The sequence below is a fragment of the Passer montanus genome, unplaced genomic scaffold (assembly GCF_014805655.1).
Source record: "Passer montanus isolate IOZ18808 unplaced genomic scaffold, ASM1480565v1 scaffold2, whole genome shotgun sequence".
Classification (NCBI taxonomy): Eukaryota; Metazoa; Chordata; class Aves; order Passeriformes; family Passeridae; genus Passer; species Passer montanus.
The window spans coordinates 10814187-10839980 of record NW_024366591.1 but is presented as its reverse complement, the minus strand read 5'-3'; the positions used below and the strand labels follow the sequence as shown (position 1 = coordinate 10839980).

The 25794-nt window shown below is 35.1% G+C and overlaps 1 long non-coding RNA gene across 1 annotated transcript in view; it reads right to left on the bottom strand.

Moving 5' to 3' along the window:
- LOC120501087 overlaps positions 1 to 25794 on the bottom strand; it is a 36545-nt gene that overhangs the window by 5369 nt on the left and 5382 nt on the right. The window lies entirely within an intron of this gene.

Below are 25794 nucleotides of genomic sequence, written 5' to 3'. Positions count from 1 at the left end.
GATACACATAAGCATGTGTATGTGTTCATATGTGTATATAGGCAGAGAAAGCTAAATTTTCTCTCTTCTTTTTGTCTTTCTGCACCTATCTTCTCCATTTGGATAAATAATGCTTCTGTGAACAGCACACTAATCTTAATCTATAACAAATAAGATTCATCTAGAAAGAATCATCCATCCTCCTGAATTAACATTTATTTCTTATTGTAATGGAGGCTACCCCTCTGCAGTACTTTTGCTGAATGCAATATTTTATCACAGTAATAAACAAATTAGAAATGTTGAAAGTCATTCTTTGTCATCATTGTATCTTTTTCTCCAATTCCCTTTTGACAACCCAATGATTTATAGTATTTATATTAATGTCTATGGAAGATAATTTTTAATGGCAATATTTTATAGCCTAATCTCTTTTTGACTCAAATGGTTTTACATTTTTACTGACTGATGCTTATTTCATATGAATTTTGTCATCCACCGACAAAGAAAACAAAAAAGGCATTGCAACCAGAACACATTTTTTTAGCTCACAGTAGTAATTTAACACAGAGGATACCTAGCTGTCTTTGTAGATACAACTGATAAATTAACGTATCATTGGTGAAAGTGAAGAAATTCCATCTTTTCATAGTAGATAATTGATCTTTGTTTTCTCATGGTCTTGTTTGCAATCAAAACTATTTTTTTCCAGGTTACCTTTTAACTGACAGCTAACATAAAGTGAGAGATATCTAGATTTTAATCTTAATTCTGCAGTCAGAAGGCCTTTCAAGAAAAAGATAAGTGTATAGAACAAAAGCTAATATCAACCCAGAGGATCTGCACTGTGGGTATGTCTGTCTGCAGAAGGTTCTGCAAAGCACAAATGCAAGAAAAAACACTTCCTTCTCTGCTAAAAAAAGACATATTTTATGGTTTATACATTAATTCACTGAAGTCTTTGGTTTGCAGGAGTCTCTCTCTGTCCAGCCATAGCAGGGTAGACAGCAGCAGAAAGCCACAGCTGTTGCTATTTTCTCCCCACACTGTGCAACCCCAGCAGCACCTACAACTCACATTGGTACACAAAGGGTCACTTCAGCAGTGTGTATTCTCACAGGAAGCCATGCATCTGGGCAAAACACCAGCATCCAGTGGAGAAAGCCTGAAAACCTGTCTTTAGCTTGTACGAATTTTAGAAAATGTTCTCCCTTTCCTCTCCTGGTTGTTAGATTCTGCCTGAAGACTTTGGGAAGGATCAAGGAGCTAAGTTAGTAGAGTAATACAGGGAACAGATTGACAACAGCTCACTGGGTGACTAGAGAGAACTGAAATCACAGGCAGATATTTGAGACCCTATTACTGGGAAAGTAAGAGATGGTGCTAATTTCATGAGACCTGTAAGTACTGGCCAAGGACTTAAGGGATCAACAGCCCTAAGTAGCCCAGAAATAAAATGAAGAATAACTGGCATCAGCCCAAAAGTAAGAATGTGTAGTTCTGTGTGAAAATAATTGCTTTAAGAATAATACAAAAATATAGTTTTCAAAATTATGTTGAATTTGTTCTAGAAGAATATAAGAGAAGAGTTAAGAGAAAAATTTAAATTCTTGTAACATGGAAAAGGTAAAAATTAAACAGAATACAACATAAATATGGATATAATACAGGCTTTAAGTGTAGCACAGATGAAATTTGTGGTAAAAAGTCTAGGAGAAAAGTTTAAAAGATCTGTTCTTAGCTAGTTGGATTTCTGTGGACTTATAAACAGTTAGGTTTTCCAGATAGGGGTTAGGTGCCTATGTTGTTGTTTTTTTGAATGACCAGAATTAGTGTTGTTTTCATTGCACTATTAGGCATCTATCAGATATTTACCTAACACTGAAGTCCACTTGCCCATATCTTAATATCCTGGAAAAGCTCATTCTACTAACATTGTGGAGCTGACACTGACAGTACTGAGGTCACAGCACAGCATAGCTCAGTCAGACAATGTTCTTTCAAAAAAAGACTGGTGGAAGACTGGAACAAACCATATCTGGTTTGTTTCATAGCCCAAAAAGCAGCCTTGGTGGAGCTTTGCAGTGCTCCACCACTTTACACTGCAAGAGAAAGGCTCAGTTCTTTCAGGCTTTTCTGCCTGTCCTCTCCTAACAGCATGCCAGTCAGGAGAAAACACACAGATTAATAAAATTAACAAAATCTTCTAGTGCTGTAAGACTGAGTCTCAATACAGAAACTGAAATATCTGAAACATGTGGACAGCACAGGGCCAGCTGGACTTACCAGCTGCACGTTCACACCAGCAGCAAAGTTCCTGCTTCTGCTCAGCTCTGGGTTCTTGTGTGTGGAGACTCCTGCCTTTAGGATCTTATATCCTTTCACCTGTCTCAAAACATTCCTTGAGCCATCAACCTGAATTACATACACAAATCATTCATGGAGTGAATTTCTATGCTTGGGAAACACAAAGGTGTTCTTTCTGTAAATGAAAATTCACATAAAAGATCAAGACTGCTCATAAATTTTTTTTATATGAAAAGCTTTCCCCAGAATTGATTAGTAGAATGCATTTTCTTATTGACTATCAAGTTCCAACTTGTGAATATTTATACTGTACATTCAAAGCCTTTAAAAAAGATTAACATTTTTATTGGTTATGTCAATTATAATTTCAAGAAGGCCTATTATATCAAGTTTAGAGACAAGGCCAATTTTTAATAGATGATACATAAACTAGAATAAATCATTGAAGCAAACAGACAATGAAATGCATGAAAGTACTTCCCAAAAGTGATTCTTTTCCATCCTATTAGCATAACACATAAGAATAATATCCATGGCAATCAAGAAGGACAGCAGACAACTTGATGGCACATCACCCATCAGTAGAGTCATTACGTTGCAGAATTTTAAGTAATAAGAATTTCAATAACAGAAAAAAGTGTGTACATGGCATAACAGCAGGAACTGATAGTGTTATAACTGAGAAGGAACTCTTTCCTATTTCTACTTCTACAATTGCTCATGGATTTCTAAAAGTAATTATTTTTTAGATAAAATTTCTCCATTCCATATTTCAGTTTTAAAAAGAAATTCTGTCTTAGAAGACCAACACTTTTGCTTTTCCTACATACAAGAAAACCACAAACTGATTCAAAATCAGGTTATTTCAGGTGTTATAGTTTAGTCCTTACTAAGATAAAAAACTGAAATTATTCAGAAAATTGGTATTGATTTCACAGTCTGTATAACCATCTGTTAAATGACAATGTAGAGTTTGGGTTCTTCAGTCTTCATTTGGTTACTAAAAGGATTATGAGCTTCATCAAGTTGGAGAGAAAAATCTTGCTTGAATAAGTTTAAAGCAAGGGATAGTTAAGCTGGGTAATTTAATTTTGTTGATTAAGATGGTCCATTTCCTTTACATTCTCTGTTTGTTTCTTTCCAAAGAAGAAGTTTAGAATACAATGAGTTGCAGAGGTTTGATTTTTGCTCAGGCTGTGTGGATTTAAAGAGAGCTTTAGCTAATGAAGTCACGCCTGGGTGATAAGAGCATTGCACATGAACTCAGATTGTCCCTGCTCAGACACTCTCATTTCAGGCCATAGCAATTGAACAGGCAAAAGCACAGTTTGACTTCAGATTCAGAGTTGAGATATTAATACAAAGAGTCTGGGGTTTTTTCTTTTTATTTTTAATTTCTTATTCCAAAGCTGAAAGATTTTTTTTTTTTAAAGTATATCTTTTGGCTGTATTTAACTTAACAGAACTACATCTCAACCCAGAATAACCCAGAGGCCTAATTTCAGCAGTGATGCCTTAGGCATTTTTGGGTAATTTGAATGCTGATATTTGTTTATTTGGGGGAAAAAAAATTTCTTTCTTTATCAGTATCAGCATTGACAATTAAATAATTTTAGTTACGTTATCTCCAAATTAAAATTAATTTATCCTCAGGTTTTTTGATGAGACTATCAGATGCACTGGGCTATCTTAAAAGCTCTTGGGGGGAAGTCTGTTCTTCTTAGGATACCACTCTTCAGTACATTCTTCACTGCATTGCAATGATCACAACTCATCTATGGTGTCAACCTTTGTCATTTCTGAAGCAGTTTTAGAGTTTCATGGCAAGCAAAACCTATGTAGTTAACTTTTAAATATGCACAGAGCAGCACAGCAAAGCAGATCAAATCTTCCAAACTAGTGTGAAATTGAGAAGAACTGCACAAATGTTAATATCTATATAACTGTTTCACCATACCAGCTGAAGAAGTAAGCATTAAGTTCTTCAATAACTGCAGTACAGCTTGCAAAGTGCCATTTTGTGTGAAAGTAACTTTTTTTTACTGAACTTTTGTGATAAAGAATTTATTATACATAGTCACAGAGTAATATGGGACTGGTAGTTTGTAAGAGCCAAGAGAATTTCTTAGAGATTCCATATTCCTTGGTATAAAATTTCCAAAATAAAGAGTTAACCTGGGTTCAGTGAGGAAATACTTTAAGTTCTGTTTGTAATTTCTAAATATCTGTTAGATTTCATTTTTTTGTCCTTTTTCTTTAGGTAGCATTACACCTACTGGCTTTAGAAGACACTAACTTATTTGTAAAAACAGTTGAGATCACTTCTAAGAGAGGTCCCTTCATTCTTCATTTAGCATACTATTTATTTTTAAAAATCTAGATTCTCCCTGCTATGCCAAATACTTGTTTCTTACTGTAATTAGAGAGGGTACATACATTATATTATTAGTGCTGCAAACTATTATTTTTAGGGACTGATGCACTCATTTTCTGTCTGATTTTCAGGGATTAGAACAGTTTAGATAAAAATAAACCAATTATCATAGACATTACAGAAATTAATATTTTCATATTAATAAAATAAAATAAATCATTATTTTCATAGCTGAATTACACTGTTGCAATACATTGTACATATTTAACAACATAATGGTGGTGTAGCAATTATTTTGATTCATCTCAACTTGCACATCCAGTGATAGGTGTTAACTGCTGTTCTTTTGATTCCCTGAGGAACAGTGGCAAGAGAAGTCCATTAGTCCAGACACAGGGGAAAATAAAAAACAAGCTCTGAATTAAGCATTGTATTTCTAATCTGTAAAATATAATATATTAAATTCTGCTTTTATTTACACTAGTTAAATTTCAAAGCCTTTATCTATGCACAAAATATAAAATACTTGATTCCTGATACACTGGGAAAAATGTACTGTGGATACAGTCAGCTAAGAACTTTCTTGTAAATATGCTCTTCTCCTCTACAAAGAATGCACTCTTACTTGTAAATCAATAGTCAAGCTTGTGCAAGACAGTAAAGTGAAACATTCATGCAAAGAAGCCCAAATTAATGTCAGGATGGTAAAGATTAATATTATATGCATCAAATCAACTTGTCTGAGTCAGGACTACATGGGAAAAGACAACAAAGTCTTGATAAATTCCTTTGTTGACATTTGAGAAAAGATTTATGAACCATGAACATTGCATAGTATTTTGATAAGCAAATAGAATAACTAATAGTCCAGGAAATCACTGGAGCTTTAAATGGGTGATGGTTTGCAGAAAACAATCACATCAATCTCTGATATAGAAACACTTCTCTAATAATATCTTCCCAAATGTGTGCAAGTGTGTGTAAATTTTTTTTTTACTAGGTCTAATATAATTTGTGCATACATACATATGTTTAACAGGGTAAATAGGCAGAGTAGTATCCTTCCTTAAATCTAACTTCACAGATTTTCTTTTACATAGATATTTTAATGATTAAAGATGTAAGTATAGACATGTGTCACTGGTTCCTTAACTAAAATTTGCATTAGAATTTCTGCCTTATATATTCTTTTCACTTTCCTTGATTTCATTTCCCTGGGGAGAAAAACAACTAATTGACATACACATCCCCAATTAAAATAAGAAACAACAAAACCCAATCAAAAACCCAACAAAAAACAAACCTTCAGTTCATTCTTTACAAAGGTTTTGTGCTTTTAAGATAATTTTGAATTTTGAAGTTTGCAAAATGTATTAACATTTGTCATAAGCTGTCTTGTCTGTGATAACTATGAAAGGATGCATTCACATTAGTTTACTTTTTCATGGCACAGTCAATATTTGTAGTTGTCTTAAAATTTATAAATATTACACATGGAAGTTTTAGATAAGATTATTTTTTGTTTGCAAAAATTATGATCAGTTAAATAAAAGTTTTGAACAAAAGACATTATTCTGGAAAGAGGGAATATTTAAAAGCATGAGTGGTAAAGACATAGAAAATTTTATCAGACTTCAATCTTATTCCTTAGATATTAGTAAAATATTTCAAATGACTTTTACAAATGCAGATTTGTTTCCTGAAAAGAAAGTCTTAATATGGATGAGTTGAAAAAATAATACCCAAAGCTATGATGAGAATGAAAATATATTCTCTGATTTGTGATCATGGGGTGTAATGATAGTGTGGTACTTGCAGTCAGAACACTAAAAACATGAATACAGTAGTGCTGCTTATCTTTGAATAAGAAAACTGTTTTTTGGATTGTTTTCCAGAGTTAGCTTTGCTTCAAGAATGTTGCATGCCAAGCACACACCAAAAATCTTTCAGGAAAAAACCCAAAAATTGTCTGACAAAAAAGGACCTCTTTTTAATTTATATAAGTAGATCCTCACAGTCAATTCCCCCTTGTTAAATGTGTAATGTATTAATTTAAAAATTAAAGAACAAAAGATTACAGAAGAAGGTATTAGCCAAAAAGCAATTCGTAGTGCTCTGATTTTTTACATTAATTTTAATCTCACCAGAGCAGAATATTTTTCTTTTAGAAAATTCTTATTGAGGGAAGATTATGATTTATACATTTGCCTAACATATGCCCACTAAAGTTGTCATGATGGCACACATAATTGATTTGACTGTAGTAATGACTATTTAGTTTTTACATTCACAATACCACTGACACTAGTCTTTTCACCTTATAGCTGAGACCTGAAGCATTTTGTTAATTTTGAATGTTGGAAAAACCTTACTGCATACACGGGTATAAAATAATTGACCTATGTGAATGCTAACTGCACTTTAAAGTGTTGGCTCTCTAAACACAGAAGATTAGCTTGGCCATGAATTGATAACAAACTGGATGTGGTTGTGAGTATCACAAAGACCAGTGAAGGGAAAAAAGCCATTAAAAGATTACACAATATGGGAGATCCGGGAATAAAATAGATTCAGATAATATAAGATTTAGTTTGTGGTCCAAAATAGGTAATAACAGAGCTATGATTTTCTGGTGTCTCCAGAGGTCAGAAGTCATTGATAAAAATGTGTGAGAGCATGACAGATGGTGTCACTTTCCTGTGTTTGGAGTTTAAAGGACAAATTCTTTCTTCTATTTTCCTATCTGGAAGCTCCTAGGCCTGCAATTTGGTCCTTTTCCACATGTCTTATATTTAAGCTCAAGGCTCCATTTATTCAGCTGTCAGAAGGCTGGAGGGTTTCTGGTTAACACAAGAAATGCTTTTTGTGCTGATGAGCCTCAGTATATTCTCTGGCATTTCTACTGTTTGCAAAAAACATAGTTATTGTAGCATAGGGTCAGTCTCTCAGCAGAGAGCACTGTCCAACTCCATGGAGGACTTGGGAAAAAAAACAAAAACCACCTGAAACTGGACTCTCATGTCTGTGGTCCAAACCATGGCAGCAGTTGGGAACCTTAGTTCAGATGAGCATTGAGAACTATGCATGAGTGAATCCCTGATTTCCTTTCTCCAGATTTCATAGGACAAGTATTCTGATCATAGATGGATAAGGGAAGACACTTTCCAGTAATTCAATTCCAGTATCCAACAGTATAAAAAATGCAGAGACTCCTGGTTCAAAAGTACATGAAAGAAAATGCCACTAACAAAACATTATAAAATATGATAAAATCATTTAAATAAACATTAAGAGACAATGCTGTAGCAAAATGAGTGTTTTGGGCTTCTTAAAGCATCATGGAAAAAGGTATCAGCAAAGGCAGGTTTTATGTACATTTGCAAAATTATGACAAAATTTGGTTTCAAGGTTCACTCTATTGATTACTACATGGATGTAATGTACACAAGCATATGAAAATTAGGATCTATTTAGAATTATTTATGTGTAGACTGGGGTTAAAAAGGAGATAAAGTTTTAAGAGGGACACCCTCCGTTGAGTCACAAGGTTCAGAGAGGGCTCCTTGCTTTTTAATTCCTCACGGAGTCCAGGTGTGACGGAGTCCAATCTTTGTCCCAGATTTGATCTATGGTTTATATCTAAAAATTTAGTAGGGAAATGCAAGAGGCAAGGGAGACTGTGCTTTTGGGTCATGAGGTTCAGAAAGGACCACCTTGTCACCTGAACTCCTTGTCAGAGGGAATTCTATTTGTGTCTGTTTCCCATCCTATTCCCCGACTTGATAAGCAGTTTATGTCAAAAGGATTATGGCAGCAGTTTATTACTGACTAATTTATAAAGTGGTTCAATAGAATTTACTACAATTATAACAGTGACCTAGCCATGTATTCCTCATATTAATGCTATGCTTGTTTTAAGGCACTCAGATCAACGCCCACACAGATGTAGGAGTATGTGAATACACCTGTGAAAAATTCCCCTCAAGAGTTATTGAAATGACAATGCTTTGGGCTTTCTCAATGGGCAAAGTATTGAGCATCAAGAATTGAGAGTATCAGCCTAGGTCCTGTCATCAGGTTCTCTAAGTGTTCCACACTGGAGAGCTGGCAGGTTCTGAGAGCTATCCCACTCACAGGCAGATACTGCCACAGTCCACTGCAGTCCAGGAGAGCTCAAAACAAGTCATTTAGGACTGGTGTTAATCGGGTCTCAAGATGACTTGCTTTAGCCAACACTATTTTTTTCCATTCTCAGGTCAACAGCTAATGAGTTTCCAAAGGAATTGTTCCAATACCATGGAAAATGGTTTTTCAAAACTCCAGCAATAACAATACTGCTCTCCTTAGGCTACAGCTCTGATAGAGAAAATTGCAAGTTTGTCAAGAGATAACTGATTGCTCTTGTTCTTTACTTCAGGAGTTCCTGGTGTGGCCAGTGCCATTCTACCTTAGCTGTGTAACAGTTCAGTCAAAGGATGTTTCACCACTGAACTCACGACACAAAGGTCAGTGAAAGGCCTGAGAAATACAGACTCAGGGAGGCACTGAGCACCTCCTTTTGAGTCTTTCCTCAAAAGACCCTTAAGACCATTAAGAATTATTGAAATCTCTGAGAGTGTATTTTATCAGTGTATTGAGTAGTCACAAATTATTATTTATGAACAACAAACAAATATAAGGAAAACAGGTACAAGAAAAGCTGTGCTCAAGACTTGAATATGCAGAAACATATTTGTGTGTCAAACATGAAACAGACTAGGATTATTTTTTTTCACTTCTCCTTTGGGAGGGATAAATTATAGGAAGACAAATACCACTGGAACCTAAAACAGTTTTAAATGGAAATATTTTCAGTCAGTAAAAAACAGTAAAGACAAATCTCTGGTACAGCCAATTATCTCAAACATCAGGGTACTGCAGCTCATGTCGCTTCTAGTGTATTAGCTTCTCTGAAGATGTCCTCTTTCAGCTTCTCTTTGTGGACTAATTATCTTCTGTAGTACTAGCCTAACTATATTTTGACACAGGCACTTGAAATTAATTCTGCTAACTCCCTGATCCCAAAGCATTACATGCACTCTTTCTTTTTCTATCTGTAGTGTTCATGACATTATAAACCTTTGATTCAAATGACTGTAGAAAGTATCTCATAAGTTTTCCATTAGTTTTCTACTAGTATATTAAAAAACAAATTAAATTCTATATATTTGTAGAATAGAAGAACTTCCTTCCCAGATACATGGAGAGTTGGGAAATTATACTAGAAAGCTAAATACAAAATTGCCACAGAGAGAGAAAGGTAACAGGTAGAAGGGGATACAAATTGTCCCTGTCACTGGTGGGGGCTATGAAACGTCATGAAATGCAATCTCCACACTTTGTCAGAGGCACCCACAGCCTTGAAGACTCATAATGTATTTTGTCTGTTGCATTGGTTACTAAGAATCTGAACAAACTATTCTCAGTGTCAGGATAAACTGGCTGTGTATAATACTGGAAGACAGAAAATATAATCCACTTGGTTAAAATGTTATCCTAAGAGAGTGAAGGTTGGACCACTTTGCCTTCAAGTACGGTTCCATTTAATTATCTGGAGACAACTTGTTTACAGACAGACAATAAAACAAGATTTGTGCAGTAAAACAGCACGCTGTCTCAGATGAACTGTACACTTTTGCTCATGGCAGTTTTCCCTAATGCTCTGGAAGTCAGAAGAATACCAAAATATAAATTACATGATCCTTAAAATAGTGTGATTCAGAATATTAATTACTTAACTAAAGAGCTGGAGCAGAATATGACTAAAGCCAGTGGGAGTTCCCCAAATAAGACTAATAAGGTTTGAATGAGATTCTAATTTAATGTCTTTGAATAAATAGTGAGGTTTTTCTTTTTTTTGGTTTTTGGTTGTTTTTTTTTTGTTTCTTCACGACTCCTCCTTTTCCTGCCCACACAAAAGACAACAATAAGAGAGTGTAGTTTGAACTTAATACTCACCAGGAAAGAAAAAATATTGAAGTTTTATTTGAAGTTTGGTTTTCATTGTAAAATATGAGAGCTGGCTCCTTATATATATCCTCTAAAATGTCAATATATATCAAAATACAATTTAACCTTAGAAAGCTCATCAGGAATTTATAATTTGTGACATTACTTCTAAAAAGTATCTGAAGATACCAACTTTATGGTGATAACAAATTTTGTTCATTAAAGAAAATGATTAGCACCAAATTATCTTATGATAATTTGAAGAAAAAAACAAACAAAAAAAAAAAAAACCAGCAAAACGAACCAGTGGTCTCCTAATAAAGAGTCACAATAGTTATTATAAAATGTCTGTAAATATTGCTGTAGTACCCAAATTGACTATCTCACTAGTTTCTCTAATAACAGTCCAAAATATTACCTGTCTTCTGCAAGCGTAAGAGTTACTACCTCTCCCACCTTTTGGGCTGGTCATGGGGGTGGTGTTACCTTTCCCCAAAGGGCAATGGAAGAACTGCTGAGAACAGTCTTCCAACAGCTTGATCCAGGCCATGCTGCAGCCCTGCAGGGCTCTGTATCCAGAGGAGTATGGAGATAACAGAGAAGGCCTTTAGTAGCTCTCCTGTTTTGGGAAAAGCACCCAACACTGTGAGGGATGAAGATCAGAGCACATTGCTTACATTGTCTGCTGATGCTGATTTCTGTATTCTATGTTTATGAGAAATTTTGAGTGATTCAGCTTAGAGAAAATTTTTGTGATTTTTCTTTTAAATTTTTTTTTTTTTTTTTTTTTTTTTTTTTTGCATTTTAGCCCACATGCCTCTTAAATGGATTAATGATACTATATAACTCCTGGGGCACTTCCCAGGTCCTTATAAATAAAAGAGGCTTCAAAAATTCCATTGTGATCTCATCTCACCTGTTCTCTTTAATATTACCTCCTCTACATATTAATATGATACTCTTGTGGTGATCTCAATTAAACATGTTTGAAAGGTGACTGATAAAAAGAGCCTGTCAGCATCTTTCGTATTAATTCCAGTGTTCAAGCATTCATGTGGGTTAGACTTTTTAATTTCATTTGGCTTTGCTGAAGACCAGCAGCTGTCTCTTGTTTCACCTTTCTTCAAAACGCAAGAGCACATCTGAACACTAATTAAAATGCATGGGCTGAAGTGTGGGCCTGTCTGGAACCCTGGCTTCAAAAGGCATCTTCAGGAAGGTGCTGAGCATCAATGGTATCTGAGGAATTAAGACTCCCCTTGTGGTAAGGGTGGGATTTGAAGGTTCTCAGACTGCAATGTATTTCCATTTGTTTCAAGGTAAATTGTCTTTAAACCAGGCACAAGTGTGGTTATGAATTTTTGATTATTTGGTTTTGACTAATATGCAAAAAAATATGGTTAACTCTTCTTCCTTAAAGACTGTAAGATTATCTAATAAATCTTATGGCTAAATGAAGGGGTTTTCCCTGCATTGCCCTTATAACTCTCTCCTAAAACAAACTACAGACAGTTTTAATTAGAGAGCTGCAGACAAGAAAGTAAGACAGAAAAGACAACAGAAACTAGAGTAATAAAATTAGGATGCATAGGGATGTAGATTTGTGCTGGAATATAAATCTTTTCAAAAGTACATAAAGTTTTGTATTAAAGTGAATTATGTAATTAAATAACCAGAGATAAGTACAGTAAAATCCAACTTGTAGGATCACAAACCCTTCATATTACTAGAAGTTCATATTACTGGGAACAGAGGCTTCCTCTACAGATACACAAACATGGAAAAAACACTATTGTTAAAATCAAATAGAAAGAGAGAAGTATAAATAAAGATTATTTGAAATAAACAAAGAGGCCATTAGAAGTGTAACTCCACTTTAATAAGACTTAGAGGCAAAAAGAAAAGACCTAAGGAGTAACACTCAATGTATTTCAGCTACTATTATTTCAGTCAAAGCTTAGCAAAGAAAAAGAGAATAATTCGGTCTCTAAATACCACTGAATTCTAATGGAAGGAAAAAGTTAAGTTCAAACCTCACATATATATATAATGAAGCAGAGCATAAGGGTACCCAAGATAGTGTCAACAAAAATAACATCAAAACTCAAAAACTCAGGGGAAAGTAAAATTCAATGAGTACCCTATAGTAAAACATCTATGCCCATCATAAGGTATTCAAAACTAGAGAGGCTGAATTGATGTGCAAATATTTTTAAATGTTATATAGAAAATGAATCAATTGTCACATTATTACATTTTTAGGCATATTTTACTCTTGCTGCCGTGCCACATGTGTATAAAAGTGAACCAGAGATCACAGCCCTTCTAGGCCATGCATTCAAAATAGTCTTTGCTGTTAAATGGTACCAAAAAGTTCCTATCCAAAAAAAACCAGAACAACCAGGATAGAACAGCCATCAAAGAGCAAGGAAACAGTTGTATCTACTGTGTGCCCATTAATGAGACAGAGCAATGGATTAGGAACCAGCAATCAGCATTTTTTTTACTTGGTTTTATTGTTAAAAAAGTCTTTGGCTTATTTTGTGAATATTTATGCCTTACTTCATAAACATAAATTTATGCTGCTTACTCTACTTACAGGTCCCTTTCCTGCATGCTTTTCGGTAATAAAGTAGATGGCATTTTATTCCCTGAAATGTTCTTTTAGGTCCTTTATTACATGTCCTGTAACACTTTATTTAAATTTCAGACAGTAAACCAGGAGACTATATTCCACTATCTACTAAGGTTGCTTCAAATAACAATAATTTCCCTGCAATTAAGAAGTTTTATAAAAAGTGACTTGTTTTAAAAGTCACTGTTTTAAAGTCAGATATGCAGTAACACAGTGTTCAACCTCTCTTTCCTTCTCTACCTCCCTTGAAATTTGTCTCAGACATCCATCAAACCTGAGACGATTCATCAATTCAGAGACCAAATAAAACCATTTTCTTCCTTCACCAAAAGTTATGTGAGCAACTCAGTCCACAATAAAATTTCAGATTAAATCGTAAGTCAAGCAAGCTTTTGTATGTTGTCTCACAGCCTGAGTAATCCCTGTAGCTCAGAAAATTTCAACAGACTAAACAATTTTACTTTCACCTGAGATCAATGAAAATGCAATATTTTTTGTCTCCTCATTCTTAGTATTTTCATTAGTGCAATACTATTTATCTGTATTCGAAAGGAAGCCTGAAAACCTGACTGGTTTAAAAGGTGGAGATGTTTGGATTATAAAAAATTTCAGCAGATATATTGGTAAACACATGATTCTGTACATGGGAAAAAAAAGCTAAATAAATCATTAAATTAAATAGATAACCCCACCTAGAATCAGTATATAATATTGCTAAAAATGATACTTGCATTTCCTTCTTTCACAAAGGCATGCGGCAAGAGCATGAGATACAGTATCCTAACTGTTAAATTAGTTTTTTCATTAACTTTAATGCAACCAGTAGTGAATATGTTTTACATTTGAAGAATAGGTTTTCCTCAGAATATATTATTTATAGTTATGGCAAGGATGGACTACGTTTAATTCTATTTCGGAGCCTAATCAATATTGAAATTCTGTGGTTCGAATCACAGAATAATTTAGTGGTTTTTTTCCTAGACGATAACTCTTTTAATGAAGTCCACCAGAATTTATTATGCAGAAAATATATGCATTTGAAAATATTTTCCTCCTCACTATAAAGAATAAAATTTTAAAACAACATTTGATTTTATCTCATTCTAATTTTTTTCAGCCCTGAATTACTGAGCAGAAACCACCTACTTTCATCCTTCACATAATTTACATTTAGATTTTGAGATGGGATTTTCCTTCTGAAAATCCGCATGGATCACTAATAATGCTCTTTAATAGTCTAATAGAGGTTGTAGTAAAGCTGAAAATTGAAATATAGCTTTGGATGTGGTAAATGCAATCTATTTCTGAGGAATGAGCATTTAAGAGCAACTGATCCAATTCATTGTGATTTTACTCTGCTGATATCAAACCAAGTATCCCAAGATCTTGGTCCTTTTACCTCAGATTAAAAAGATTTAAATCTTCACCTTTCAGTTTTGTGGACAAATGTAGAAACAGTGCTGGAAAGGAAAGGGAGGGAAAATATTCTCTCACTCATTTCTAGAAAGAAGTAACAGAACAAGGCAGGAGGAGCAGCATCAGGACCCAGCTCCAAGGATTGCCATTAGGCAGCCATCTCACAAAATAACTGTCCTTCAACAAGTGCTAAACTAGCCTGGTCACACAACTTAGGATACAGCTGAGAAACTAAGGAGAAGCTGAGGAGGCCCTTGAACATCTTCTTTTTTTTTTCTTCTTTTTTTTTTTTTCTGGTGTTATGTGGGGTAGCAGTAAATTAATAAATGAGAATGGCAATTCTACAGTAATATGCACACTCGACACCCTATATGCTGGGAAATAGTGGAAAAATTGAGATCTTCATGTCTTCTTATTCCAGGATGGTGGCTTATCACTGAAGGGTGGGAAAGCTCTATTCATTACCACTACAGCATTTAGAATTCGGCATGACCATAAGAATCACCATCAATAATTGGTGCCTTCATGCCACATGCATCTAAATCATCTGGATCTAACAATTTCAATACGGAAATAGCTCACTGATTCTAACTTTCTTACAAGTTGTTTTACTAACACTGAATTCAACTGCAAGTGGTGTTGAAACATCTGTTAATTGCTAGAAAGTTTTTCAGTAACATGTTCCCCCTGCTTAATAGACCTTGGTAAACAACACTTATTTTGGATTTGATTGTTTGGATCAAGGTTTTATCCTCTAGGACTGAGAACGATCCAGGTTTTCTGTTCCACTTCCTCAGGCAGCTCAGTGAGAAAGGACACATAATTATTTGGTTGTCCAAAGAGACACATACAGTGACACAGATCTTTCAATAGCTCCTCAGCGTGTTTGCCTGGCAGAAGGGAGGGAATAAACACACCATGCTCTCTAATTTCTCTCTTTTGCTGTCTTCAGTTTCCCACAAGCAGGACCAAACCTCTGCCTGTCCTTGTCTGCGGACTGTGGAGGCAAAGAGCAGGTATTTTGGTTGGGCTTTTGCAGTTTCCTTCATTTGAGTGAGTGAGAATGAATCTTTAAGCAAATGAGGATCAGATGCTTGTGGTGTCACTGCACCTTTCAAAGGACTGAACCAAGTGGTGTATCTGAGCTGATATTAGTGTTTTTCACACCGAAACCACATTACAAACGTGGTGAGTAGTAGGTCTGAATGAGGAAGTACACTCTGCTCATAATCCCATCCAAGAAATGAGGTGAGATGCCTGAAAGTAACACTAACTTAAAACCATAGAGACACCAACTATTTTGCTCTAAGCCTAGCTCTCTGTTTGTTGGTTTTCTTTCCAAAATCACTGCTTTCCATGTGTGACAAAACCTATCAAACTGATTACTCTCTGACAGCAGAGCAGCAGCTTGCCGGTTGGGCAGCCGCAAGCATTTAGCTGGCCCTTTTGTCACTCCTGACATCTGACTCAGATGTTCAGGCACTAGGTTTTGATGAGATTTCAGGAAAGTGCAGAGTCCAAGCCTGACATATTCAATATGCCATCTCATCCAAAATAGACAGAACAGACAGCTTTAGCTTTTTGCTAAAGCTCTGTTGCAAGGGAATAGTTTGTTTGCCAGCTGTAAAACCCTGTCTTTGTGGAAGGGGAGTGTGTGCCAGGTTACTACTTAACATAGTTATTTTCCCTTCTGTTCACAAATCCGAGGTAAATGATAGAAAGGAGCAACAGCCTGGGTTTGTTTTGTCTTCCTTTAGAAGCTTTTCTAATGAGATTTTACTTTTTAGTTTGAATTGTTTTGAAATAAAAATCAAGGGTCAATCAGTATCGGTATGCCTTAACATTTGACAAGAGATATGAACTATCCATGTATTCCATATGCACCTAATCAGAATGTGCAGTCAACTGTTCCACAGTTTTCAGAGGCTTTTTTTCAACAACATGTTCTTGAAAGGAGATATCCCTCTTGATGCTGAAGCTAAATCTCACAATTATACAGAAAAGAATGGATTCATTCTCCATTAAAAAGAAAAGTAAAAGTTTTTAAGTTGAAATATACCTGGGAAAATATATTAAGTCCTATGAACACCAAAAAATATTTTAGGCATATAAGAAATAACATCAGGAAACACAAGTTTTCTATAGTTTAGGCTTGTAAGCATACTGGAGCATAAATATCTATAGAGGACAATCCTGTCACATAAGAATTTACATGGTATCTCACCTAATTTCTGTCTTCATTTCTTAAGTGCCCTAACTGGCTACTTTCAGAGATAATGCTTTCCAGATTAGTGGTCTTGACTTCGCTTCTGTTTCTGATTTTGCTCTTCATTAAGTATTAATCCAAAGCCAGTCTGCATCCTGTTTTGTGGTTAAAGGTGAGGTTTTTTTCAAACACATAGTCCTTACAATATAAAATCCCCCAATACTGTCAACAAGAGATTAAGGAAAAAGCTCTTATATAATAACCATATTTACTAGTGGGGCTGCAAACCATTGTGACTAGCTAGGGGAATTGGTTTTCCTTTAGGTCATATCCAGAATTGTTCTTGAGATGTCTGTTTCAGCAGAACCTGAAAATAATCTTTCTATAGCCCCTCAGCTCGCAAGCTGTTATGCTCTTCCCAGTTGCTTGTATTTCCTTTGTTTCCAGATTTGGAGTTTTCACATCAGCTCCTGTTAGACAAGAATTTTATCCCAGTAGATATGCTGGAATTTTTTTGGCCTGATTCCTAAAAATATTCAATGACCCACACCTGTGTTGATGCTGCAGGTTAAAATAATTTAAGTGGAATTAAGGTAGTATCCCCTGAGTTTTACACATAGAATTTTTCCTTTTTGCAGCTAGTAGCTCATGAACTATAAGTAACAAAATGTAGTGAGTGATTTCTAAACATAAAAGAATCAATATACCCTGGGTATGAATAATGTAGGCATGAAATTCTTTATTAAATGATCTCACATGCAGAATCCAATCACTCTTTGAAAAGCTTAAAATCTCTCCCTTGAATAAAGGCCTAGCATGTGTGTAGCCTAAAATCCATCACTGTTAAGTCTTGTTATCCTTTTGTCAGTCACAACAATTAATGAGTTAATTATCTTGCCCCACACACCTAGGTGAAGCCCTGTAAGCCTGAATTTCAAGCATAATGTTTAAGAGCTGGTTTCAATACCAATGCCCTGCCAAGAGTACAAACTTAGAATAGAAGTGTAAAAATACAGGATGGGAGGGTCGTTTATGTCTTTCTTTCTTTCTTGGTGGCAACAGAGAAGCTTAGTTTCCTTATTTAATGGTTAAGTAAAAATTATTACAAAAATACTCAAAAGGGTGGTCACTGTGACTATGTAGAAAACAAAGAATCCCTTGAATCTCCTTAAAAGACTGTTCTCCTGTAATGTTGAATGGGTAACTACTGCCTTTTGAGAGAGACATTAATCTCAAGAAGTTAGCCATTTCTGACATTAATGATCATCCTATCTTTTGTTTCTTGAAGCATTCACTGATTTTGTGTTTGCTTTTAAATACCTCCCATCTCGATTTAATTGTGGTCATAATTAAATGATAACAAAAGTAAGAATGGAGTAGTCATTGAAGTTAATGGAGTTTAGCTAATTGAAATGAAAAAGTGTGGAGATAAATACTAACTAACTAACTTACCAATTTTGCTTAATTAATGAGGCTTCCAGATGAAGGAGGCACAGTTTGAATTTATAACATATATTTTTGCAATAAAAATATAAGAGTATATTTCCTTTTTACAGATAAAATAAATCTTTATATGGAGCTGCTTAATCCAGGAGTGTTTGTGGTGATTGACTATCCATCTGCTAACTTCTTAGAGACGTGGTTTAGTGGTGATCATGGCAATGATAGGTTAATGCTTGAACTCATTGATTTTAGGAGTCTTTTCCAAAATAAAAATTTCATACATAGTTCAGCTACATTAATGTTTGACTATGCCTTTGAATTAATTTTATGATCAGCATTTTATTTGAGAGAAATTAATTGTAAGCACAGGATAATATTCCCAGTACTAACGGGTTTCCTTACAGGTCTGTGAGCACAAAGATATAAATAGACACTTCTAATGTTTATCATCTCCCACTGTTAAACAGTATGTTTGGATTTTACACAGACGGGGAAAAAAAAAAGATACAAAGGATTTATTTGCTTTCCCTTACTAATTAGAGAAAGTGAATGTGATCACCTATGAACTCTGTGAGAGATGAGAGACTGAATTCTACAGATCAGTATCTCTTAAATGCTATTTCTGACAGTATTTCTGTCAACAGCTTCCAGGCAGCCTGTAGTAAATTATTGGACACCTGGCCACTGGGTCATGTAACTTTTCTGTGCCATCATTTCACTTCAGGCTATAGGCAATTGTTGGTAGACTCAAAATTGTTTTGCCTTTTATATTTGCACTACTCAATTTAATTGGGCTGTAGATCTCTCACTTATTAGATGTTTTTAGGTTATCTCGAAGTTGTATTTTGTATGACTTGTGTTTTGGTTTCTACTCAAGAGTGTAGCTCTATTACATCATCAGATTTTCAAGTATTGCTCATGTACTGGTCTTGTGTAGCATCTGTAATTTTTTGCTGAAGAGTTCACAAAAGCAAAAAGAAGTAACCATTATTCATGCCAAAGCTAATAATATTTTCAGAGTTCACACATAATTTTCTTAAATATATTTTTGATAAATGAATAATATGTCATTCTAAGAAGAGACTTTCCAGAACTTATTTCTTAGGTCATTCAAAAGCACATAATTTTCTTCTCATAATTCTTCTCATAAATCAGGAATTTCCATGATAGTATGCTGTGCTGTGAGAAAGTATGTGAAAATTATATAAACTAGCACATAAAACTTCTCTGTGATCTGTCTTGAAAAACCATGCACAGCAGTTAGCATAATTCTATCAGTAGGAGGTATCAAAAACACAAAGGCCAGGAGTATGACTATAAATTTTTTTACAGAGGACTGAAATCATGTGTATTACATCACTGTTCAAACTACATTGAAACATCCAAGTGACTAATAAGTTTCGAGCAAGCTGAAGGGATACAGGGGAGATTGCTGTGCTCAGGTAAGATAGAGCTTGGATTGTGAGGAAGGAAAAATGGAGATATTGTTGGTGTTCTGGTGAGGCTGGTGAAAGGATTCGCTGTATTATTAAAGTATTAACAGCATATTAGGCAGCAGGGATGGAATGCCAAAGCTGGACATACATTGAGGTTCTGCCAGCAGTGGATTTTCTTTGACTCCTGGCATGAGGAAAAAAGGAAAAAAAATATTAGCCTGTTGTGTCCTGTGAGAAGGAGAAAAGGGTGACTCCTATTACCTTCTGGTTCTTGATCTTACTCATCCCCATCATGTTTCTTAAAAAGTCTAAAATTATAACCTTGAAAATATTGTAAAATGATTACTTGGAATGACTATGGAGATAGTCTTTCAGGAGATCTCACTGTACTTCATAGCAGAAGCAAGTAATACAAGATAAGCTGCATATCATGGACAGCAGGAATATATCCTTAACAGCAAGTCATCAGCAGGGACTCAGGTATCATGTTCTTTAGCTATAGTTTATCAAACAATTTCTCTGGAAGAAGTCACAGAAATTTAGTATTTTTCAGATTTTCTAGAATATGGCTTATAAAGCAGCTTAGATCACCAGATAGGCTCTATAGACATTGACCTCAATGATAGGGAGGGATTTTAATATAAATATTGTACATCCAATTCTTCAAATACTATAGAAGGAAAAAAGGAGAATGCTAAGATCTGTAGGCAGCTCTCCCAGTTTCCCAGGTAGGAGTTGAAAACTTCCATCTCAGAATCAGGAGCATTCCCTGTTACACATTTATTGATAACCTCAGCAGCAGCCCAGCCTTGAATTTGAGCTCTGTTGAGCTTGACAAGCATTTACACTTTGTGTCCCTGCTGTTTGCATTACACATCCATTACAGGATTCTGCTGTACTTGACACAGCCTTGTATAATTTTGGTCAATGGTCAACATTTTCTAGCAGGTCCACAGAATTGGTAGAAAATAGACCTGGAAAATGCAGTGCTTCATCCTTTCCCATCTCTTTATGGCTAGACCATCTTTAAATGATCTTTACTGGTACTTTTTTAACCTATTCTCAGACACTTCAAATTATTTCTACAGCATCCAAAGCAATTTGTTCTACTGGATTATTACCTTTTTTGTTAAAAAGGTTTTCCTCACATCTAAACTGAATCTTTCTTGCTGTCATTTAGGAGCACTATTTCTTGCTCTGTGCATGATGAAGTGCAAATTGTTCCTTTCCTCTCTGCAGCAGTCTTTTATGTTTTTAAAGGCTAGTGTCAGGTGCCTCTACAACCTTATCTCCCCTGGATTTTAAATAACCATTTCTTTTTTTTTTCTTGGTTTTGATGTTTTCTAAACCTTTGATCATTCACTGGATTGTGCCCAACTGATCAATATGTTTCATGAATCAAGGTGCCTAAAATTGAGCAATGATCTTAAGATACAGCTACACTGCTGTTTGTACATACTTTCTCTCTGTTTATGTGCCCTTTCCAAAAATGTCAATGTTTGAGTCATAGTCATGTTGTAATCCCTTTTACCAGAAGGACTTTTTCTGTATCACTGCTGCCAAATGAGATATTTCATAGCTTGTAGTTATGCTACGGACTGCTCATATCAAAATAGAAATATTTATGTTTGTCTTTACTAAATTTAATCTTATTTTTTCAGGCCTTTTGTCTAGCTTATCAAGATCCAGTTCAATTCTAGTCCATCAACCCATTCTCTTGAAGTTTCATTTTGCTTAACTGCAGCAGCCAGTACTAGAGTCAGTAGGCATTTGTAGAAGTTAAATACATATGTTTTTCTATTTGATAGTGATCTCAGTTACACGTTTTCTAACCAGCTTCTGAGAGTTGTATCTAGAGCACTTGTTCCCAGGTTGTTTACAAGAAATAGCACTGTATTAACACACGGTAATGGTAAGGGACATCTGTTGCATCTTCCCTTCTCACGAGTCCTATTTCTCTATTACAGCAAGTAATCAAATTTCCTTGATATTGTTTGTTCTCAATAAATCTTTCATTGACTGTTAAACATCTTTTTTTTTTTTCTTGGCACTTGTTTGTTCCTACAATTTTCCTGAAAAATTAAAGTTATATATTTATAATTCAGTTTTCACAGACCATACTTGGCTCCAAGGAAGCCTTATTTTGTTTCTCATTAGTCATCCAGTATCACTATATTCCAATAACTCTTTAGAGTAACCACTACAGTATATTGCTTAGGTCACCTCTTTAAATTATAGAGGATAAGGGTTATTGTATCAAATAATTTTAAAGTCCCTAACTTTCATAGGTGTTCAAAAACCCTTTCCTTATTATAGGTTAAAATACTATCTTTTTTGTCATTAACAGAAGTTGCATCAGTCACCCAAATGCAGATCACACTCATTCTTTGAAAATGTTGAGACAAGGAATGTCATCCATCAGTTCACATTCTTTATGTCATTTACAAATAAATTTCCATCTTTCTTTAACTGTAGCATGACATTTTCCTGCAGCATATATTACATTTCCCACATAATTTTCCCTTATCACTTACATTGCCCCTCTTGTTACTTTTTATGTCCCCTACTAGCTTGGTCTTTTTAGTGCCTTGTACCTCCTGATTTTGTTCCTTTGTGTTATTACTCTGTCATCTTCCCCTTGAATCTGACTTAATTTCTGCTTTCTGTGAACTTCCCACTTAAGTCTTGAGGTCCAAGAAGAACCCATTGTTTAGCCAGGCTGATATCCTATTAGACTCCTATACTTCCTTTATAATAAATGGTGTTTCTGCTTCTGCTTCTTTGTTTGCCTATATCTTATGTCTTAAATTTGCTCTCTATGATATCCTAAATGCTGAATATGTAAGACAAAAGAATTCTGTCTTGGAAATGTCACAGCTTACAGAAGTAAAAAATACTTTATGAGAACATCCATAATATGCTCTTGTTCCTGCTGAATGAATATTAGTGACAGTCAAGGAAAATCATGTCATGAAAGCACCATTTTCAGTTCTTGTACTTACTGGATCAGTCATAAAATTCTTTACCTTGATGATAAAACTTTAATATTATAGCCCAAGTCATTGATATAAGCAATATATATAAATATTTATAAACTGAAAAAAAAAACTTAAGCCCCATAAATGCAACTTTAAAATGCCTTTCTAAAAGTTCTGTTTTCCTTGACAGAATTTGTAACATCTTCTTGAAATGGCATATACATTGCTACTATCCCATAAATATTAAATACAATTCTTGTTCAGAGAATCGAATTGTACAGCTATGAATATCATTACAGTGGTACCTCAGTGTGAATCAGGTGCCACTTAGGAAGGCACTGAGTCAGTTATGAGACCCATACCACAGGTTTAATACATTTGGAATTCAGGGTCTTCTCTTGAATATATTCAGATAGCTCAGTGGCAAAGCTCTGTCTGTTGGATTCTGCGGATAAATTTATTAAATTTTAAATAATTAATCTATGTTACAGACAACAAGAATTAAGAATTGGTAACTTTAAGGAAATGTTCTGGATATCCCTATAGCTAATAAAACATTTGATTTTTATTTTGAAGTTCTGACTCTAGGAGCTCATAAAGGAACATTTCAATGGCATGCTAAATGCATTACAAGAAATAAGACATAAATACTGTTGGATTCTCAGATTCTTCAGCTATTCTCTTAGCATATTGCATTTTGGCATTTAAAGGCTGCATGACCAGAATCTAAATAACTTTAACTAAAACAAGATGTCTGATAAAACCAAGTTTAGAAAGGTATCAAAAATTGGTTTTAGTGCTGTCCTTAAAAGGAGGCAATAATCTGTACCAGATGTGGTCATCTCAAGTAGCTCTCAATATACTTACCTTTAATTCTAGCAAATTAAAAGTAATACTATATGCTTTAATATAGTGAGCCCTATATAGTGAGCCTTGATAAAGCAGGGCTCTTGCTTGCATCTCCTTCCATCTGTTGTTAAAATTATAGAGAATAAATTAATAAGCAACTAGTCACAAAACCTAGGTCTTGGCTGAAAAACAGATTTGCTGAAGAAGGTGTTCAGGAGAGATTTACTTTCAGCTGTATGGTTTAAACAAATAGGAGGAAAGACTTAAAAATTCCATGTCATGTGATATTTGCTTGCCTTTGAACTTAGAGTGTAACTCCCAAAGGATTGAAATATTTCTCATTTCTGATAAGCAGGGGTGGGTTTAGGAAGGCAGGGCAGCAGGCTGCTATTCACCAATGGTTCAGATAAGGAGCCAGCCGCTGGTGAGTTAGACTGAAAGACCCAGGGCTTGTGCCAACTTGTACCAGAGAAACCTAAGATACATAGACCCAATATATGACATAAAACCAAAAATAAGCTGTGGAAGACCAGGGGCATTCACAATGCCCTGTAAGGTAGGTGCTGCTTACCTAGAAGAGAACTAGAAGCAAATCCAGGGAAAAAATAATTGCAGTTGCCGGAGAAAGTCTGAGTTAAATCAAGTTTGAGTTTAGGCCCTCCAAAGTTGCTGTCCTTACAGAAGTCACTCTGCAAGTCTTTGCAAATCAAAAGTTGAGCCGAGGAATAATTAGTCACATGCTGTTGCCACCATATTCAATGTGCAAAAGTAAGCAACTCAGAGCACAGGAAGAATATATGTAGGAGATTTCATGTGTCTAGATTTCACAGAACTGGTAAAATTTGAAATAATCTTTAATAGAAAAAAGAACTTAGTGTTGGAAACATTTATAGGCTGTATTCAGCTAAAGGAAAGGTAAGTACAGGCCATTTCTTTTCAGAACTGTACAAATCACTTGGCTGCTGCAAGGAAATTCAGTTATGCACAAAGTATGATCATAACTGCATTTCAACATTTCCCTACATTTCTAAGGTAAAAAGAAGGTCTAATTTTTTTATAGGCTGTATTCAGCTAAAGGAAAGGTAAGTACAGGCCATTTCTTTTCAGAACTGTACAAATCACTTGGCTGCTGCAAGGAAATTCAGTTATGCACAAAGTATGATTGTAACTGCATTTCAACATTTCCCTACTGTAAGGTAAAAAGAAAGGTCTGATTTGCAGGTAAGATGCCAGAGGTTGTGATTAATCCAGTTGTTGTGAAATAGTAAAAGGTCAAGACATTTCTTCAATTTCATTTAGTTATAATTCTCACTGCCTCAATTTCACATAAAAGAAATCTGTTCTCCTTTCTATTACCTATTACACAGCACTTGCCACACAAGTCACCCCAAATTGCTCCATCACCACAAGTTCAGATGTGCTGCACTCTTGAGACAGAGCAGACACGAGTCTGAGGCTGCTTCCTGGGTTGTGTTGCATGACTGATGGGTGATTTGTCCAAGGTCCCACTGAGACTCAAATCACTGCAGAGCTTCGGTGTCCTCTCCCACACCCTGACTGCTCTGCTGCCTTAATATTTAGCTTTTTAAAATGTTTCTTATTTTAAAATGTTCCTTATTTAAAATGTTCCAGCCAGAATTTCAGAAAATCCAAGATTCCTGACGTGCATTTGTTACTGATATTCTTTTACTAATGATGTTTTTTCTTGGGCATTTCTATACTGCTTTTATTCTAGTATTTGCCATACAACATGGAAATATCCAGCCTCGTATTTCCCTCAGCACGAACATAAGAATAATTTATTTAATCAGAGAGAATATGCAAACATATGTTCTTTTTAAGGTGGGGACAGAAAAGAAAAGATTGAGTAAAGAGAGGAATTTCAATATCAAGAAGTGCAGCTGCTTTCTGACCATGGCTAATCTGTTATTCAGAAAAGGAGCTTTTTTGCAGGTTGACAGCACTGGGACACAAATAAAAGAAGACATTTTAGAAGTAAATGACAGGAAGATCTTAAACTGTGGTAGTCTGCCACTTGGATTTTTAACAGCAGAAGGAAGCAAGTTATACAGATTAGAATTAGGCAAGAAATTGGTGGCACTGCTAGAAGACATCTTGGATTGCATCACTGCTACTTAAGCCTGGCTGACAACAGAATCTTCACTGAACAAGAGGTCTTAACT